This window comes from Emys orbicularis, chromosome 5 (genome assembly GCF_028017835.1).
Source record: "Emys orbicularis isolate rEmyOrb1 chromosome 5, rEmyOrb1.hap1, whole genome shotgun sequence".
NCBI lineage: Eukaryota > Metazoa > Chordata > Testudines > Emydidae > Emys > Emys orbicularis.
In genome coordinates this window covers 7,280,728-7,297,196 of record NC_088687.1, presented here as the reverse complement: position 1 = coordinate 7,297,196, position 16,469 = coordinate 7,280,728, and the positions used below count along the sequence as shown (strand labels likewise).

Sequence of the window (16,469 nt, the reverse complement as noted above, 5' to 3'; positions counted from 1 at the left end):
CATTTTCAAACAATTCCCCCCCCCCCCCAACTTGCAGCTCATACAGAAATGAGTGACATTTTTAATTTGGCATGCAAGGGGTTTGGGGTGGAGGCTGACAGCTTGTGCCGCCCCCTCCTCCCATGTAATAACCTCATGACCCCTTGAGGGGTCCTGATCCCCAGTTTGAGAACCCCTGCATTAGCGTATAGCTACACTGCAGTTGAATACCTGTAGCCGGCCCTTGGCCAGCTGACTTGGACTCAGGTTAAAGAGCTATTTAACTGCCACATAGTCTGGACTGAGGGTCCCAAGCTCAGGCAGTAGCCTGAGTATCTAAACCTGCAATTCAACAGCCCCTGAGCCAGTTGTGGCTATCTAATTGCAGCATAGACTACTCTCAGAGGCAAATTTGAGTTTTCCTGCTTTGTTCCTCCTGGAGGTCTCAATAGATAACAACCTATAACACACCTCAAACACAGCCGCCCAAGAGGTGGAATTGAACCACTCTGTTGCTAGACAGCTACAGGTTTGAAGCCTGCACCCCAGACCACTGAGGATCACCTGGGCAAAGAAAAGAAGCCAACACCTAAATATATAAGGCACCACATAGATGAATTCTTCACAGTGAGGGTTACGTAACACAACGGGGGAGGGGTCAGACTGCCTCTGTTTCTGAGTGTAATGTGGCCAGTTGGTTTCATCTTTCTAAAAGAGGTTTATTTTCTCCTATGAGGACTTAATAGACTGGCTGGCTGAATAAGGAAAACATAAACTCTCATTTGCATCCAGTGCAGATACAAAGGATCCTGGGAGACTGATCAGCTGCCACGCCGTATCCTTATCCAGAATTACAGGGCTTGATATAGTAGCTTGGGGGAGACATCAGTGCAGTTTTTTGAAGTGGGATGTTGCAGATTTAAAGGGGCCAGGCATTGCCAGAATGTTTTGAGAGCACATTTCCACACAGATTAATGGCTTCTCCAGCCCTCTGCAACAAGCCAGAGGGGGTCACTGGGGCCACTTCTTAAAGGCTCTGTGTTCTATTCAACTCTCCAGTTGTTGATATTGCATCCATCCTACGGGTTTCCCTTCAGGCTGGGGTGCAGGTGATTTTGTATGTTCCTCCTCACAGAGAAAGCATCTCAGCAAGGAGGAAAGAATTAATAGCCACAAAGCATGACAGCTTGGCTCCTCAGAAATGCCCAGGAAGAGATGAAATGCCTTATCTAGGTTACAGAAGAAACCTGTGCCAAGAGCAGGTGTCACACTAAGATGTCCTATTCCATCGCTTTAGCACAGACAACAGCTCTCCTCTTGGCTGGAAGCTTTACAAGGGAAGAGCATGACAATTGTCATCTGAGCACTGAACCCCTGCTAGTCAGAGCTGAGCTTAGAAACTGTGACAGCTTGAACTCAAGAGGCAGGTTTTGCAGAGACAGACATCAGATACACATAGTCTACTGAGGACTAGTGCTTGAGTCAGAGGGACCACGCTTGACAGCAAAAAACAGGGGCTTTAACCCTGCTGCCGTTGTCACTGTCTATCTTTCTGGCAGAAGAGTTCCTAGAGTCATAGATTTTTAAGGCCAGACGGGACCATTGAGATTGTCTAATCAAAGCTTTTGTATCCTGGGAAGGGCACTGGTTTACCCCACAAAAAATCTCCCAAGTTCCAAGGAGGCAGCGCAAAATGAAGGGGAGCCAGCCCTGATTTGCAAAGATGATGGGGAACAAACTCAGAACCTTGCGGATTGGGCACGGAAGGGAACACCGAACGCACACTGAGCAGCTCACACTTCTACTCTGGGATTTCCACCTGGCCCCCGCAAAAGAATGATCCTGTGGCAAACCAAAGTCACGCTGGGACGAGATTTCCTCTGCCTTGAAACAGAAGACAACAGCCGACCGGACAGGACACGCTCTGTCTAGGCTCTCGGTTCACATAGAAGAATGTTTTCCCTATCTCTCAGTGTGATGCAAAATGCTACACTGCTGTTTGTTGATTAATCTACAGGCTGCTGTGTCCTGTTCAATGCTCCAAGCACCAGTTTCTTCCCATCAATGAAGGACCCAACAGGACTCCCTTCCCACTGGGTTACAGGAGATTTTAGAGTTCTCCCCTTAAGAATGAAAATGCTTCCTAATGGGTGGGGAGGACAAGCTCAAAGAAAGACTGGCCATCACCACAACTGCCTCCAAGAGGTGGAATTGAACCACTCTGGTATTACACAGCTACAGGTTTAAAGCCTATACCCCAAACCACTTAGGAACACACAGGTAAAAAACTAGACCCTACACAAAACTATCTAAAGGACAGCAGAGACACACTCTTTGCACTGAGGGCTATGTGACCCAGGTGAGAAGGAAGTGCTCTGCCACTTTGCTGTGTGTATAATTGCCAGTTGGTATCATCTCTCCAAAGCAAGTTTCTATGGGAGAACAAAAGAGGAGAGTGGAAGGGTCAGCTGATTGAGGAAAGGGTAGGGTATCATTTGCACCAAGCGTAATGATAATGGAGATATTGAAAACCTGCCATACTTTCTCCTCATCAAACACCAAACTGTCTGGCTCAGTAGCTTGAGTCAGAGATCAGGGCAGTTTTGCATTTTCAAAAGAGTGGTACACTGCACATTTAATAGGGCCAAGAACTGATAGTTTTTTCTTAGTGAGAACAATTCCCCAGTTGGCCAGAAATGGGGGAGGTGTGGGGAACCCAGCTACTAAACTAATTAGAATAGTCTAAAATGGATTCTCCATTCTCTAGCAGAAAATATGCTTTGTGAGTCGATCTGGTCTGAAAACTGATGTTCCATCCCGCAATATGCAAATCACGCTGTCACATAGCTCAGTGATTAGGGCACTCTCCTGCACCTGCAACAGAGAAAAGACCCAAGTTGAATGGTTTCCTCCACAGCAGGTAGAAGGGTGTATTCAACCTGGGTCTTCCGAACTTCCAGCTGAGTGCCCCAACCTCTGGACTAATGCTTACAAGATAGTCAGCACCACTACCAGACCCAAGCCAAACTGTTCTTCAGAACTGCCAGGGATAAAAAAACATCCCAATTACCTGCCTAACTCTACTCCTGCGTCCTGTTCTACTCCTGAAGCCACAAGACTGCTTCCCCATGCTAATGTAAGCGGGGGAATGGTCCCGCTATTGTGGGGAACTTTCCTGGCTTCTGCACTACCCCGGTGAAGTGGGCTAGCGAAAGGATCCGAGTCCTCGCTCCCACTTCCTTTACCCAGAGGCCTCCCTGCCCTTGAGGACTCCCCTTCCACTCTCCTGTCTGGCAGAGTCCTCGTAAACCCCGACAAGGCTGGGCCCAGGATTCCTGGGGGGCTTGACCCCCAACCCTGCTGTGGTCACCTAGGACAGGGGCTAGGGTGTCCCCACTCCGGGGTACTCTCTCTGCACTGGGCCACTGATCATTTTATACAATTTAAAGCAAATACAAGTTGTTTAATTAACAATTACTTTTAAAAAAGAATAAGGAAAAATGGAAAAGGTTAAAGGAAACACATCACCCTGCTCTGTGGCAGGGAATATCACAAGCAGTGTCTCTGGAACGTCAGGGCAGTTCACAGTCTGTTCCTTGTAGGTCCCGGGCCTCCTTCTCAGGCCCTGGCTGTGCTGCAGGGACGCTGTGGGTTGGACACTTGCTCTGGCGGTGGCCACACGCTCTCAGGCTCTAGGTGGCAGGACCCTTCTTCCCAGCGTCGCCCCCGCCCTGTCAGGGTTACGATCCCCCTCCAAGTCTGGCCTGCAAGGCCTCTTGGCTGAGGTATCTCCCTGCGCTGGGCCCACTGCCAGGGTCCCCCTCACTCTCCCCAGCTGCTCACCGCACCCGGCTCCAGCCCCAGCTCCAGCCCCAGCTCCAGCTCCACTCTGCCTCAGCACGGCTGCTGCTGCTGCTCTGCCTCCAGCTCCCTGGGCTGCTTCTCTGGCCCCTCTGGCTCTGGTTGCTACAGCTCTGCCCCCAGCACAGGTCTGCTCTGCAGGCTGCTTCTGTAACTCTGCTTTGGGGCTGCAGCTCTGCTCCCAGCAACTTAGCTCAGGCCCCTGCTCTCTCCTGGCTGTGCTCTGGCTTTGGGGCTGCAGCTCTGCTCCCAGCAACTTAGCTCAGGCCCCTGCTCTCTCCTGGCTGTGCTCTGGCTTTGGGGCTGCAGCTCTGCTCCCAGCTCAGGATCTGCTCTCCCTGGGCTTTGTCTCTGGCTCTGTGGCTGCGCCTCTGGCCCCTCTGGATCTGGCACGGTTCTGCTCTCCAGCTCAGCTTGGGCCCCTGCTTTCTCCTTAGCTCGGCCCCACTCTGTGACTCTGCTCCCAGCTCTGACCTGCTTCCTGGCTGCTTGTCTGGCCCCTCTGGCTCTGTGGCTGCAGCTCTCCTCCCAGGGCAGGTCTCTCTCTCTGGGCTGTGCTCTGGCTTTGGGGCTGCAGCTCTGCTCCCAGCAACTTAGCTCGGGCCCCTGCTCTCTTCTTAGCTCGGCCCCACTCTGTCTGATCCAGGCAATTCCAGCTCACACGGAGGACGGGACCCCCGCTGATCTGGAGCATTGGCCTCTCCCCATTGTTCCTGGGGACTGTCAGTCTCAGGGCTTGTCTACACTACAAAATTAGGTCGGATTTATAGAAGCCGGTTTTATAGAAACCGGTTTTATGCAGCCAACTGTGTGTGTCCCCACATAAAATGCTCTAAGTGCATGAAGTCGGCGGACCGCGTCCACAGTACCGAGGCTAGCGTCGACTTCCGGCGCATTGCACTATGGGTGCCTATGGGTACCTATCCCACAGTTCCCGGAGTCTCCGGCGCCCATTGGAATTATGGGTTGAGATCGCAATGCCCGAATGATGCAAAGCAGTGCCGCGGGGGGTTCTGGGTACATTGCGTCACGCCCCTCCCCCGCCGTCACAGCAACGGCAGACAATAGATTCGCGCCTTTTTACCTGGGTTACCTGTGCAGACAACATACCACGCCAAGCATGGAGCCCGCTCAGCTCAGCTCACCGTCACCATATGTCTTCCGGGTGCCGGCAAACGTGGGACTGCATTGCTAAACAGCAGCAGCAGCTTACTGCCTTTTGGCGGTAGATGGTGCAGCATGAGTAGTAGCCTTCATCGGCGCTCGGGATGCTGGTAGCTGTGGGGCTGGCAGCTGTAGGGCTGCATTGCACCAGCCCCTTGCCTTTTGGCAGCAGATGGTTTATTACGACTGGTAACCGTCCTGTCAGTATTGTCTGCTGAGCACCCAGAAGAGGCCGAGGGCGATCTGGGTGCTCAGCAGATCTGCAAGAAGAGCTTTCCTCAGGTCTGAAAGCAAGTAAATTTACAGGTTGCCTGAAACCCTTGCCTTTAACCGTCCTCGTTGGACAATGATGGTTACCAGTCGTAGTATACTATTTGCTGCCAAGTATTGTCTGCTAAGCACCCAGAAAAGGCCGAGGGCGATCTGGGTGCTGGCAGACATGTGGCTGGCACACGTGGGGCTACATTGCTACACAGCAGCAACCCCTTGCCTTTAACCGTCCTCGTTGGACAATGATGGTTACCAGTCGTAGTATACTATTTGCTGCCAAGTATTTGCTGCCAAGCACCCATAAAATGCCGAGGGCTATCAGTCATGCTGCACTGTCGTCTTAAGATGTAAAAAATAGATTTGTTCTGTATTCATTTCCTTCCCCCCTCCCTCCGTCAAATCAACGGCCCGCTAAACCCAGGCTTAGGAGTTCAATCTCTGGGGGGGGGGATTCTGTGTGACAGTTGTTTGTATTTCTCCCTGATGCACAGCCACCTTTCTTGATTTTAATTCCCTGTACCTGTACGCCATGTCGTCAGTCGCCCGCCCCTCCCTCCCTCCCTCCCTTCTTCCCCGGTCTTTAGATACTAGTTTTGCGCCTTTTTTCAGACCAGACGCCATAGCTAGCACTGGGATCATGGAGCCCGCTCAGATCACCGCGGCAATTATGAGCACTATGAACACCACGCGCATTGTCCTGGAGTATATGCAGAGCCTGGACATGCCAAAGCAAAACCAGGAGGACCAGCTGAGGAGGAGGAGGCGATTGCAGCGCGGCAACGATAGTGATGAGGAAATTGACATGGACATAGACCTCTCACAAGGCACAGGCCCCAGCAATGTGGAAATCATGGTGTTATTGGGGCAGGTTCATGCCATGGAACGCCGATTCTGGGCCCGGGAAACAAGCACAGACTGGTGGGACCGCATCGTGTTGCAGGTCTGGGACGATTCCCAGTGGCTGCGAAACTTTCGCATGCGTAAGGGCACTTTCATGGAACTTTGTGACTTGCTTTCCCCTGCCCTGAAGCGCCAGAATACCAGGATGAGAGCAGCCCTCACAGTTGAGAAGCGAGTGGCGATAGCCCTGTGGAAGCTTGCAACGCCAGACAGCTACCGGTCAGTCGGGAATCAATTTGGAGTGGGCAAATCTACTGTGGGGGCTGCTGTGATCCAAGTTGCCAGGGCAATGAGAGACCTGGTGATATCAAGGATAGTGACTCTGGGAAACGTGCAGGACATAGTGGATGGCTTTGCTGCAATGGGATTCCCAAACTGTGGTGGGGCGATAGACGGAACCCATATCCCTATCTTGGCACCGGCGCACCAAGCCACCGAGTACATAAACCGCAAGGGGTACTTTTCAATGCTGCTGCAAGCCCTGGTGGATCACAAGGGACGTTTCACCGACATCAACGTGGGCTGGCCGGGAAGGGTACATGATGCTCGCGTCTTCAGGCACTCTCTTCTGTTTCGAAAGCTGGAGGAAGGGACTTTCTTCCCGGACCAGAAAATAACCATTGGGGATGTTGAAATGCCTATCGTGATCCTTGGGGTCCCAGCCTACCCCTTAATGCCATGGCTCATGAAGCCATACACAGGCAGCCTGGACAGGAGTCAGGACCTGTTCAACTACAGGCTGAGCAAGTGCCGAATGGTGGTGGAATGTGCATTTGGGCATTTAAAAGCGCGCTGGCGCAGCTTACTGACTCGCTGTGACCTCAGCGAAAAGAATATCCCCATTGTTATTGCTGCTTGCTGTGCGCTCCACAATATCTGTGAGAGTAAGGGGGAGACATTTATGGCGGGGTGGGAGGTAGAGGCAAATCGCCTGGCCGCTGATTACGCGCAGCCAGACACCAGGTCGGTTAGAGCAGCACAGCAGGGCGCGGTGCGCATCAGAGAGGCTTTGAAAACTAGTTTTGTGACTGGCCAGGATACGGTGTGAAACTTCTGTTTGTTTCTCCTTGATGAAATCGCAGCCCCCCCATGCACCCGGTTAACTCTACTACCCTGTAAACCAACCACCCCACCCTCCCCTACCCTCCCCTCTTCAAGCACCACTTGCAGAGGCAATAAAGTCATTGTTACTTCACATTCATGCATTCTTTATTAATTGAGCACACAACTAGGGGGATAATTGCAAAGGTAGCCCGGGATGGGTGGGGGAGGAGGGAAGCAGCACACAACTAGGGGGATAATTGCAAAGGTAGCCCAGGATGGGTGGGGGAGGAGGAGGAAGGAAAAGGACACACTGCACTTTAAAACATTAAAACTTTAAAACTTATTGCTGTGGAAATCATCTAGGGTGGAGTGATTGGGTGGCCAGAGGCCCCCCCACCGTGTTCTTGGGCGTCTGGGTGAGGAGGCAATGGGACTTGGGGAGGAGGGCTGGTGGTTACAGAGGGGCTGTAGCGGCGGTCTCTGCTCCTGCTGTTGGTTACAGAGGGGCTGTAGCGGCGGTCTCTGCTCCTGCTGCCTTTCCTGCAGCTCAACCATACGCAGGAGCATAACACTTTGATGCTCCAGCAGCCGGAGCATCGACTCTTGCTTTATGAGTACAAGTTGATGCCACTTCTACTCTTCAGCCCGCGTTTCAGCACGCAACCTCTGCTCTTCAGCCCGCGACTTCTCCTCTTCAGCCCGCCACCTCTCCTCTCGCTCATATTGGGCTTTTTAAAAATCAGTCATTGACTGCCTCCACGCATTCTGCTGTGCTCTGTCAGCGTGGGAGGCAGTCTGTAGTTCAGTGAACATTTCGTCACGCGTCCTTCGCTTCCTTCTTCGAATATTCACTAGCCTCTGTGAAGGTGAAACATTTGCAGCTGGTGGAGGAGAAGGGAGAGTTGTTTAAAAAAGATACATTTTTGAGAACAATGGGTACACTCTTTCACGTTAGATTTTGCTGTTCACATCACACAGCACATGTGCTTTCGTTACAAGGTCGCATTTTTCCTCTTGGCCTGCTGGTTTGGTGTGAGAGATCACTCACGCAGTGCCAGGCCACAGATTTCAGCTTGCAGGCAGCCATGGTAAGACACAGTCTTTTGGCTTTTTTAACCTTGTTAACAAGTGGGGATGGTTTAAAACAGTACTGCTCTCATTAACCATACCAATCACCCGTTGGGTTGGCCATTTAAAATGGGTTTGCAATGTAAAAGGAGGGGCTGCGGTTTCAGGTTTAACATGCAGCACAAACCCAACTAACTCCCCTCCCCCCCACACCCAATTCTCTGGGATGGTCACTTCACCCCTCCCCCCCACCGCGTGGTTAACAGCGGGGAATATTTCTGTTCAGCAGAGCAGGAAGGGGCACCTCTGAATGTCCCCTTAATAAAATCGCCCCATTTCAACCAGGTGACCGTGAATGATATCACTCTCCTGAGGATAACAAAGAGCGATAAGGAATGGATGTTGTCTGCATGACAGCAAACACCGGGACCATACGGTGCCATGCTTTGTTATGCAATGATTCCAGACTACGTGCTACTGGCCTGGCGTGGTAAAGTGTCCTACCATGGCGGACGGGATAAGGCAGCCCTCCCCAGAAACCTTTTGCAAAGGCTTTGGGAGTACATGAAGGAGAGCTTTCTGGAGATGTCCCTGGAGGATTTCCGCTCCATCCCCATACACGTTAACAGACTTTTCCAGTAGCTGTACTGGCTGCGATTGCCAGGGCAAATTAATCATTAATCATTAAACACGCTTGTTTTTAAACCATGTGTAATATTTACAAAGGTACACTCACCAGAGGTCCCCTGTGTGCCCACAGGGTCTTGGGTGAGTTCGGGGGTTACTGGTTCCAGGTCCAGGGTGACAAACATATCCTGGCTGTTGGGGAAACTGGTTTCTCCGCTTCCTTGCTGCTGTGAGCTATCTATGATGTTCTCTCCATCCTCATCTTCCTCGTCCGCCGAACCCGCTTCCCTGTCTCCAGAGAGGGACTGATAGCACACGCTTGGGCTACTGGTGGCTGCACCCCCTAGAATGGCATGCAGCTCCTCGTAGTAGCGGCATGTTTGCGGCTCAGCCCCAGACCTTCCGTTTGCGTCTCTGGCTTTGTGGTAGGCTTGCCTTAGCGCCTTAATTTTCACGCGGCACTGCTGTGCGTCCCTGTTATGGCCTCTGTCCTTCATGGCCTTGGAGATCTTTTCTAATGTTTTGCCATTTCTTTTACTGTTTCGGAGTTCGGCCAGCACTGCTTCATCTCCCCAGATGGCGATCAGATCCCGTACCTCCCGTTCGGTCCAGGCTGGAGCTCTTTTGCGATCCTGGGACTGGGACTGGGACTCCATCACGGTTACCTGTGCTGATGAGCTCTGCATGGTCACCTGTGCTCTCCACGCTGAGCAAACAGGAAATGAAATTCAAACGTTCGCGGGGCTTTTCCTGTCTACCTGGCCAGTGCATCTGAGATGAGAGTGCTGTCCAGAGCGGTCACAATGAAGCACTGTGGGATAGCTCCCGGAGGCCACTAATGTCGAATTCCGTCCTCACTAACCAATTCCGACCCCCCTAAGGCTGATTTTATCGCTAATCCCCTCGTCGAGGTGGTGTAAAGAAACCGGTTTAAAGGGCCCTTTAAGTCGAAAGAAAGGGCTTCGTCGTGTAAACGTGTCCAGGTTTAAGTCGACTTAACGCAGCTAAAGTCGACCTAAACTCGTAGTGTAGACCAGGCCTCAGGCTCCTGATTTGCCATCGACCCTTCCCCTTTTAGTACTGGGAGCAAGCCAATCAAAACACCCCCACTGAATGTTAGTAAGGGGGCAACAGTCCCCTTACACTAACAGTCATCTAGGAAGAAAACCCATACAGTTTCTGATAAGGATTTCCTAAGGTCACTCCTGAAAAGATTTCGTGTGTGCCAGTGTCAAGCCAAGAGAAGGATCCCTCCACCTCAGAGTCAAATAATCTGGACCAATGGCAGGCAGGACAACTCACCTTCAGTCTGTCGGGGCATTGAATGTGTTGTTAACTATCCCCCAAGGATGCATGAAATTCGACATTGTGCTTTACTGCCTGCTCTACACATTTTCTCTTCGGACACACAATAATCATCTTTTTATACACGCTCACACACAGGATTGATTCACTTCCCATCCCAGTAGGGGGCAGTTGATTGTGGAATGTTACACTTACTAGAGCAGGGGTGGCCAACCTGAGCCTGAGAAAGAGCCAGAATTTACCAATGTACATTGCCAAAGAGCCACAGTAATATGTCAGCAGCCCCCCCCCCCCCCATCAGCTCCCCCAGCACCTCATAGAATCATAGAATATCAGGGTTGGAAGGGACCAATTCCCAACTAAATCATCCCAGCCAGGGCTTTGTCAAGCCTGACCTTAAAAACTCCTAAGGAAGGCGATTCCACTACCTCCCTAGGTAACCCATTCCAGTGTTTCACCACCCTCCTAGTGAAATAGTTTTTCCTAATATCCAACCTAAACCTCCCCCACTGCAACTTGAGACCATTGCTCCTTATTCTGTCATCTGCCACCACTGAGAACAGTCTAGATCCATCCTCTTTGGAACCCCCTTTCAGGTAGTTGAAGGCAGCTATCAAATCCCCCCCTCATTCTTCTCTTCTGCAGACTAAACAATCCCAGTTCCCTCAGCCTCTCCTCATAACTCATGTGCCCCAGCCCCCTAATCATTTTTGTTGCCCTCCACTGGACTTTTTCCAATTTTTCCACATCCTTCTTGTAGTGTGGGGTCCAAAACTGGACACAGTACTCCAGATGAGGCCTCACCAATGCTGAATAGAGGGGAATGATCATGTCCCTCGATCTGCTGGCAATGCCCCTACTTATACAGCCCAAAATGCCGTTAGCCTTCTTGGCAACAAGGGCACACTGTTGACTCATATCCAGCTTCTCATCCACTGTAACCCCTAGGTCCTTTTCTGCAGAACTGCTGCCTAGCCACTCAGTCCCTAGTCTGTAGCAGCTCCTGCCCGCCGGCAGCACTGCCAATCAGCAGCTCCCTCTCCCTCCCTGTGCCTCCTGCCCGCCGTGATCAGCTGTTTCACAGTGTACAGGAGGCTCTGGGGTGGAGAGGGGAGGAGCAATGGTGCAGCAGGTTCAGGGGAGGGGGCGGGGGCCTTGGCGTAAGGGGTGGAGTGGGGGCAGGGCCTGGGGTTGAGCAGTGAAAAGTTGGCACCTGTAGCTCCAGCCCCGGAGTCAGCACCTATGCAAAGAGCCGCATATTAACTTCTGAAGAGCCGCATGCAGCTCCGGAGCCACGGGTTGGCCACCCCTCTACTAGAGAAAGAGTTTAGACTAGAAAAGAGGAACTGCAGGCAGTACAAGTGGACCCTCACGTACACCCAGGAGGGGGAACTGAACCACTCCATTACTAGACAGCTACAGGTGTGAAGCCAGCACCCCAGACCACTCAGGGTCCCCAAGACAAGGAAGCACAACCCACCCTGACCTATAAAAAGCACTGATAACAATTGCTCATTATAGGGAAGGTCATGCAAGGCTTGTGGAAAGGAACTATCCTGCACCTGTGCTGATTGTATAGCTCACAGTTGGACTCATCCCTTAAAAACAGGTTTTCTTTCTCCTATGAGGAAAAAGTAGAAGAGTTGTCCAACTATGGAATGAGTAGGCACTTGTTTCCCTAAAGCCAGGTGACAAAGGATCTGGGGATACTGCACAACGTCCATGCTCTCTCCTATTCCTATATTAAACTGTGTGATACACATGCTGGCTAGAGTCAGAGATGAGTGCAGATTTTACAGTGTGGCAACATTACGGTTTAATAATGTCCGGGAGCAGCCAGCATGCCTTGGGAGCTAATTCTCATGCACAGATCTGCCCTTATTGGTCAGAAAAGTCTGATACTAAACCAGTGATGAATGGGATAAAATGGCTTATTCATTCATTACCCTGCAATTAGCAGGGGGAAAAATGTTTCGTGAGCCCTTATTAAAGGCCTTGTGTTGTGTTTTTTATTGAATTACAAATATGTGACCTTCATTGTAGCATGTGACTTCTTTACAATTATTACAGAATTTATCACCATATGTAGTGGGAAAATATTAGAATATCCCTTTTAGAGAGAAGGGAATACAGACTCCGACTGATTAAAATCTTGCCTTGATTACAGACACAACTTGTTCCGCTGACAGATGTCAGGCAAAGAGATCCCATTCCACTACCTTGGGAAAAGCACCAGTTCTTCCCTTGGCTGAAAGCTTTGCTAGAAAAAGATCTTCTTCATGGCTGCCATCACACTTATTGAGATAATTGGACCTACAAGTTACCCAAATTGTCAGCTCAACTGTAGAAAGCAATTGAAAGTTTATACAGTGTCACAATAACCTTTAACAACAAATGTTGATGGGAAAAGGTGAAAAGGGGAGACAGACAGACTGAATGAGTCCTGATATAACTTAAGGACTGTGTTAAGATCATGGCTGGGAAACAAGAAAAGTGTGGAACTAAAAAAATGGACCAAAAATGTGCAGAAATTAGGCCTAACCAGTGAACAAAATAATGAGGGGATGAGCTATTCCACCCATCACCCCTTTGAGGGCTTCTTAAAGAAAGAAAGACTTGGTGGTGGGAGGGGATATGGATGGATGGAGGAAGAAGCTGTCTGTCAACAACCACTGCAGAAAGCTTTACAATCATGGCTGCCACCCTTGCTGTCTCCTGGGATCCAGCATGACGCCATTGTGCTTTCTTTGTGCTAATCCTGAGAAATGTCCTGACCAGACTGGGCCAGAGAGAGAGAGGGAGATGACATCACTGCACACACACACAGCCCTCAATACGAGCTTGCCAGGTCTCGAAGTGGCTAACGAGACAATGAGCCAGGCCTGTGTTTCTCCAGCAATGAGGTTGCAAGTGAAAGTCAACACCAGAGGCAGAACCTCAGTTTCTATCTTTGTGTTCTTTGTTTTTTTCTCTCTTGTGTGGGTCTTGTTTTGTCTTTTTGGAAAAGGGACTGGACTTTAACAACAACAACCGCTTCAGCCCATCTCCTCTAACATTTTTTCTTTCCCCCACAAAAAAGAACAGCTATAACCCTGTAAGAAATGTGGGGGTTCGGGAGAGGTCATAAAAACATGATTTTTAATGGCATGTTTGCCATGGTACCAAGTAGGCTGACGTCTCTGTATAAAAGACTCTCAACTTTGTTGATGGTTCTGTTAACTTTTCAGGCCTTTTATTCCATGTCATTTAATACTCCATACCAAACACCTGCTACCAAACTTATGCCCTCCTCAACTAGGAAGTCAGGCAACTACAGCTTGAGCTAACATTCCAAGCCCCTCAACGCTTTCCTCACAGAATCTCCTCCTCTGTGGACTGGCCCCAGCTGGGAAACAGACACGCTGAGCAGTGGGTTAGAAAAGCTCCCAATTTCAGCTCAGGATTTCCTCTGTATCTGCTATAAGGATTTCCTGTAACAAACCCAATTCCAGGCTCAATCTGAGAGAAGGTTTCCTCAGCCTTGAAATAAAAGCTCATGGGCCAATGGCAGGCAGGACGGGACATTCTCTGTCTATGTGTTCGCATGGAAGAATTTTTACACGCTTTCTGAGTGAGATACACTATGCTATGCTGCCATTTGCTGACTACTCCACAAACAGCTGTGGCGTGTTCGTGGCCCAAGAATCAGCTTTGTTCCATAGATTAAGGACACATTGAGATTCCCTTCCCACTGGGGAGCACAAGATTTGGGAGTTCTGCTTTATTAGTTTAAAAAAAAAATCCTACTAATGGATAAAGAGCAATCTAAGAACAACCTATCATCACCACAGGAGCACCCAGGAGGTGGAATTAAGCCACTCTGTGGCTAGACAGTTATCGGTTTGAAACCTACATCCAGACCACTGAGGATCACAGAGACAAAAAAGTTCAATGCCCGCCAAGTGATATACAATACAATACAGACAAACTGTTTTAACTGGAAGCAACACAGTTCAGGTAGAAGGAATTGTTCAGTCCCTTTGCTGTGTGTGTAATTGCTAGTTGGTATTTTCATTCCAAAGCAGGTGTGTAATGGGAGAACAAAAGAAGTAAAAGGTAGGGCTGGCTGATTCAGGAAAGATTAGGCTCTAATTTGCATTAGTCATGGTGGCAAAGGCTCCTGGGATACTGAACACCTGTCATGCTCTCTCCTTATCGTTTTTAAACTGCGTGATACAGAGTGGCAGGAGTTAAATAGCTATGCAGCTTTTCAGAGTGGGATGTTGTAGATTTATGAGAGCCAGGAGCTACTGGCATGTTTTGGAACTAAATCCCCCCCCCCCCCCCACACACACATACACCCCTCTTCTCCAGCTCCTGCTGCTGTTTTGTGAATGGCACCTAAATCCACTTGTGAATCCCCCACCTTTTGGGGGAGGGCTGAAACGACTGGGCAAACTCATGTCAAATTTGCAAATAGTTTAGGGTTGACAGAAACTGCATTTTTTGCTGAATAAACTATTGTCGGGGGGCGGGGGGGGGTGAGGGAAAGCCCAGTTCTAACTGGGAACCCTTCTTAAAAGGTTTTGTGTTCTTTTTATTTATGGAGACATTCAGAGATGCCCTTCACAGGAGCATCTGACCCCTTCACATATATTGCTGAATTTAACCTCATAAGGGCTTTGAGTACAAAATGTACAATGACAGCAACATTACGATACCCATTTTACAGAGAGAGGGAACAGATAAACAGAGAGGTACAGTGTCTTTCCTTGGTTATAATCCTATTCCACAGGCAGGTGTCAAAGAAAGTTCTATTCCACTATCTGAGCAAAATTACCCTTGGCTGAAAGCTGTAGCGGCCACCTTCTTAACCAACACTGGGTATTGAATCAGCAATAACCAGGACTAAAGTAAAGATTGGAGCTGAAGCCCTGGGACTTTTAGCAATGCCTTCTCACAGCCTCCTGTCCTCGGTGGTTTGGACAGATGGGGCCACTGACACACTGGGAAGTGCATTAGAAAAGCTCAGAATTTTAAGACAGGATTTCCTGTAACAAACACAGCACCAGTCTCAAGTTAAGAAAAGGTTTCCTGTGCCTTGAAATGAAAGAGCCCGAGCAAAGGGCAGGCAGGTCAGAACACTCTCTGTCTGTGTCTTTCCTTGGACGGGACACAACACTGTCTAGCTATGGTTTTATGTAAGAAGGACTTCTTACCTAACGCTGACACATGAAATCTTGAAGTGTTGCTTTGTGTCTAATCTACAACTACGAGGGGCATATTTCCTTCATTGATGGCACAATCATCAGCTTCTTTACACAAACATTGGACAGGGAAAGCTTCCCTTGCATTGAGATGCAGCTGATTCAGGAGCAGCTTTCTCAGAGAGGAAAGCCCTCTGAATGGAGGATGGAACACACGCTGAGACAGAAGGCCTGTCTGGCACACAGAAAACACCCAAGTGATGGAACTGAACCACTGTGTCACTAGACCCTGAAACAGGCACCGCATAGATCTGAAGCTCATTTAGGCAGCAAGATGCATCACTCACCACACATTATAAAACCCAATAGAGACCAGATCTTGTAGCTTATCACTATGTAATCCACATACAAGGAACTGTCTTGCCTCTGTGTTGAGTGCGTAGTTTCCATTTGGCATGATCCCTTGAATACTAGTTTCCTTCCCCCTGTGAGGAGTAAGAGGAATGGCTGGCTGAAAGAGTAGACTCTAATTTGGCTCCAGCATGGTGACAGAACACCCTGGGATATTGAACAGCTGCCATTCTCTCTCCTTATCCACTATTAGGGTGATGCATACAGTAGCTAAAATCAGAGATGACAGCTGATTATCAGGGTGTAGTATTGCAGATCTGAAAAGCCCAGGTGCTGCCAGCATGTTCTGGCATTTAATTCCCACACTCAACATTTCCCATATTGGCCAGGGGAAAAAAAACAGCCAAAAAAACAAAAAACTGACTGACTGAGGAAATATTTTGCTCTAATTTGTATTAAGAAGGAGACAAGGAATCCCAGAATATTGCACAAGAGCCACATGTTCTCTTTATCAAATCTCCAGCTGCCTTATACAGAGCTGGAGTCAGCGATCAGTGCAGTTTTGTACTCCCAAAAGTTGGGAATTGCTGTTTGGACTGGGCACTGAAGATTTACTTGAACCAGGAACTGTTTGGCCAGAGAAGAACAGTGATACTAAACTAATTAGAATGGAGACAAAATGGCTTCTTCACTCTTCTCCCGGCAACAGCAACA

General features: G+C 49.5%; 1 non-coding gene across 1 annotated transcript; it reads right to left on the bottom strand.

Annotated features, from left to right (window-relative positions):
• Nucleotides 1–462: 462 nt before the first annotated feature.
• Nucleotides 463–549, bottom strand: TRNASTOP-UCA (transfer RNA opal suppressor (anticodon UCA)). The gene has a single exon. It is a non-coding gene; the product is annotated as a tRNA-Sec (tRNA).
• Between the last annotated feature and the right edge of the window lie 15,920 nt (nt 550–16,469).